The 4,273-nt window shown below is 41.2% G+C and overlaps 1 long non-coding RNA gene across 1 annotated transcript; it reads left to right on the top strand.

The window, feature by feature from the left end:
• Positions 1–252: 252 nt before the first annotated feature.
• LOC116793599 lies at positions 253–3,834 on the top strand. The gene is made up of 3 exons (XR_004359533.1): positions 253–386; positions 2,170–2,345; positions 3,717–3,834. It is a non-coding gene; the product is annotated as an uncharacterized LOC116793599 (long non-coding RNA).
• Positions 3,835–4,273: the final 439 nt, after the last annotated feature.

Genomic DNA, 4,273 nt, shown 5'->3' with positions numbered 1-4,273 from the left:
CCGAATTTTCCCACGAAGAGTAGCTTTTGCAGCACAGTGATGCAGCAAAACTCCAGCACCTCCAACAAACCAGTCCCACCAGCTCTGCCTTGGGTTAATGCCAGGAGGATGAGCCCTCGCTGTTTTGTGCCCACCCTGCAGGTTGAGACAGAGCCCTGGCTGCCGGGGAGAGGGTCCCAGAGGCCCCTGTCACTGCAGGGATGGGCACCTGGTGGTCATGTCCCCCTCAGATCTGGTGTCACAATGCCTAACACCATCCTCAAACTGCTGTTGATCAAACATGCCTTGGCTAAGTCTAAATGGGGGTTTTGTGGATAGAATAAGACACAGTAGAAGCAGGTCAAGCATTTCCCTGGGTTAAAACACAACCATCGAGGAAGCTGATGGTGAGCAGTCAGGAACAGCCATTCTGCAGTACCTTCCTTTGGGGCAAATCCTTAGTTCACCCAAGATGTTCAGCATAGAAAACATACACAACTTCTTAAAAAAAAAAAAAAAAGAAAAAATCAAACTCCACTTTTTTTTCCTGAAAACACAGTACTTTTTACCCCTACTTCTAGAGAAGGGCAGGATTATTTTTAAATTATGTAGCTAGATGCCAGTGTTTGGGGTGATAGATTCTTTACAAATGCCAAAGATCTGAGAGTGGGAAAGATTACAGGTAACCCTACAACCCCTGATTGAATGCAAACAGAGTGGTAAAAGCTTCCTCTTCTCCCTGCCTCCATATTGCACCTTATGCAGCAAAGTGCTTCGTACATGATAAAAATAGCTAGGTCTTTCAAAATCTTACAAGAAAGGTACTTGACTGTTTTTCTTTAACCGTTGTATTTTCTTAAAGGCAACATAATGAGGTCAACTGAAGCCGGATTCAGGCTGCTAAACTGTGTTTAGGAGAAACCAGAGGTTGAGCGAGGAGGTTTTAGCAGAGGAAAACAAAGAGAATGATTGCAAAAGTCAGATCTCAGAATGTTAATCAGATTCAGAAACATAAAACATGACAATCTAATGGTGTTTGGTTAAAACCAGAAAATTTTAAAGTTCTAAGTATCTTACATTGAATTCTAATACTTTTTTAATTATTAGATATAAAATGCTTACAATTTTCAGTGAAAATTAGACTTGGTAATTTATATTTCTTGTTTATACAGTACAATTTGCTGATGAAAAAAAATGTGCTAAACTTATTGATTCATGACCATAATTGTTTAATTATTTATCATTGCAGAATTATATTAGCATTTATAATAATGCAGATGTGCACAAAGGCTAAGAAGTCATATACAGCTTTTGTTTTGTGTTTGCTGTGCTGAAATTAGGTTGATCCAGGTTGTGTGTGCATACTGCATATTGCAAGTGTTGCAACTCGGCGTCTCTTGGTTTTACTGGAGTTAGAGGAGGTCTAACCAATAGCCACAATAATGAAAACGCTCCGATAGCTAATAAAGAATATAAACCCAAAGCTAACAGCGCTGCAAAAGAAGCCTCTCCTCAGACTGATTCTTCTGTTACCATGATGCACATTAAATTCAGTGCAACACACGCACAGCTGTTTGCTCCGTGCCACCCACAGCAAAGGAATAGCTCGTGTGCCTTTGGTACAAGGGAAGCCAACAAGAGCTGCACACCACAAAAATTGCAAACCAGCTAAACCAGCCAAAATCTTCTGCATGAGGCCAGTTAAAGAAGAACATAAGAGCTCTTGATACGAGAGAAACACATTCCTTTAATTTTCATCTTTATTTTAAGGGATCATAAACACTGGAAGAAAATGACAGATGCCTCACTTCAGTCTCTCCTCCCCTCTGTGTGCTGAATCTATTCCCTCAAGGAACTCCAATAAGACAGACATACATCCCTTTCTCAAGAGCTGCTAAAATAGCTTTGCCATGGGCATCACAAGAAATTTGTAACACTGAGTGTGTCTTTCTGGACTCATCCTTTTGACATATTGATAGCCAAGGTTCCCATTGCCTCTCCCCTCTGCGCTCTTTTCACCTAACACTATTTACTGGTGCTACCTTTTCATAATTAAGAGTCCGTATCAAAGCAGTTGTAACACCATTTAAGCAGCTTTTCTGAGGAATCAAATCTAAATGAAAAGGCAAAGTATAAAAATGCCCCATCTTCTGCTGTGCCTAACTGATTTGCTCTGCATTTTATCCTCAGGGAGGTGCTGATTCCAAAAGCCAGGGAAGAAGGACCATTCACAGAAACAGCATCACACAACCAGCAAGGAGAGCTGCTTGTGCATTGCACGTTTACATGTGTTGAGCGTCTCTAAAAGCAGCCCCCCAGCCATGCTCTGGCCATATCAGCTGGACTGTTTATCACAAATTCACAGAGTGAGTATTTAACCTACTGACTCCTGCATCACAGCACAGGCCAGGTATTTGTTTCTTTTGTTAGATTAATATTGGTGACAGAATAAGACACTCATTAATGGTGATAATGATTACACAGTGAGGTAGAACAGTAATTCTTCCAATGTACCGTACAGAGGAGTCGGTCTCATTAATTAATAAAATTTATTAAACACAAGACAATCAAAGAAAACACACTTTAGTTAAGCACCTTCTCAGATGCTGATCATTGGCTCAGTAACTTTCAACCTTTCAACCTTATGGTAAGGCTACATGTGCCACACAGAGGGGACAAGTGACAGGAGAGCACACCCCGGCTCAGAGCATCCTTTCCCCCTCTGCCAGCAGGAACAGAAGCCCTCAGTGAGGCTTCAAGGGACTCCAGAGCAGGAAAAACCTGGAGGAACTAGACAGCAGGATGAACTGTGTCCCCCACTGAATACATGCTAACTGCAGGACTGGACTGTGAATAACAGACCCACCACCTATTAATCCATACACTGGATAAATCCCTCCATTTCCCAGCTTGCTCTGTCACTGTGTAACATAAGAGAAAAATTCTTCTGAGACTGCTTCTGCAAGGTCCTAACCACACCTTCAAGAAGCTTGGGTGAGGACTTCTGAGCAGGATGATCTCAAACATTTTACAGTTATTAAAACCTGAATCCTCCTAAACATCTGTGTGGGATGGCCATTTAACAAATAGTTTACCCAAACTGCACAACAACATGCAGGTTTTGGTTTTCCCTAATGTAAAAAAATAAAACCAAACAACAACAACAAAAAAAACAACTCACAACAAAATAAAACAAACAACTATGGCAAAGTACAGATTGGAATCCAAGTTCCCAGTCTCAGAGTTATCTTAGGCAGTAGTGCCTGAATTTCTTTAAGTGATCGTATCCCTTCCTACACAACTGTCATATCAGATTTTAATTCTGCTTACCAACACACTGCCATTAGCTATCTGGGGGATTTATTGGCTTTGTCAAGCAAGGAAATGCCAGAGTGTTCAACTGTGCATTCAGTACTCAGTTTTATGGGTAAAAAGGTGGCAAGGAAGAGTAAGATTGCTATACAGGCTGCAAGACTTAGTCCCTGGAATTCCCACATAGTGTTTTTGATCTTCAGTTCCACCATTATGAGATAGTAATTGCTCAGTGCTATGCAGATATAGATGCTTAAGAGATCAGGAAATGCCTGGATACAACAGCCACCATAATGGGGGACTCCAGGCATGCCATGGCAGCTAACTGGGAGAAGGTTACTTTGCTTAGTTTGTTTTGTTAAAATATAAATGTCTTTTGGGAAATGATGGTGAATCAAGATCTATTTCTATTATGATCTTTGCAGGTAGTGTCATATCTACAATAAGCCAAAATAGTCAGCCCCCATTTCAGCTTAAAGTGGCTTTTTAGATGCCAAGGCCTATCTGTAGACCAGATGTCCAAATGGAAACCAACCAACCAAAATCCTTCACGTAAAGGAAGTGCTTACAACTCCTAAGTTATGACCCAGAATTCAGTATTTCAGGTTGTTTATTTCCAAGATAACAAACACTCACCTGGTGCAATTGTTACTAAACGATGTGTGAAGTCACTACACTTACACAAGGCTGGAGTAACTCAGGAGTCTAAATTCTCCTCTTTTTCACCAGCACCAACCAGGAGCAACTGCACTTGCAGTGAAGCAGCATAACACTGCAAATTGTCCCATGTCCTTAAAACCACTGCCCCTGAAGTAAGACAGAGTCCTGCAGAAGCTAACCCAAGAAAAAACTACTTTAACACGCTTAATGAAGAAATGAGGTGAAACTGAAATGAATTTTCACAGTAATCAGTGCAATGCTTCAATGTTTCCTTGGAAAGCCTGGCTCCTCTCCTCCCAGGTTGCCCCATCCCATTGTATTT

Source organism: Chiroxiphia lanceolata, chromosome 13 (genome assembly GCF_009829145.1).
Source record: "Chiroxiphia lanceolata isolate bChiLan1 chromosome 13, bChiLan1.pri, whole genome shotgun sequence".
Lineage (NCBI taxonomy): Eukaryota > Metazoa > Chordata > Aves > Passeriformes > Pipridae > Chiroxiphia > Chiroxiphia lanceolata.
This window is presented reverse-complemented; position numbering and strand designations above follow the sequence as displayed.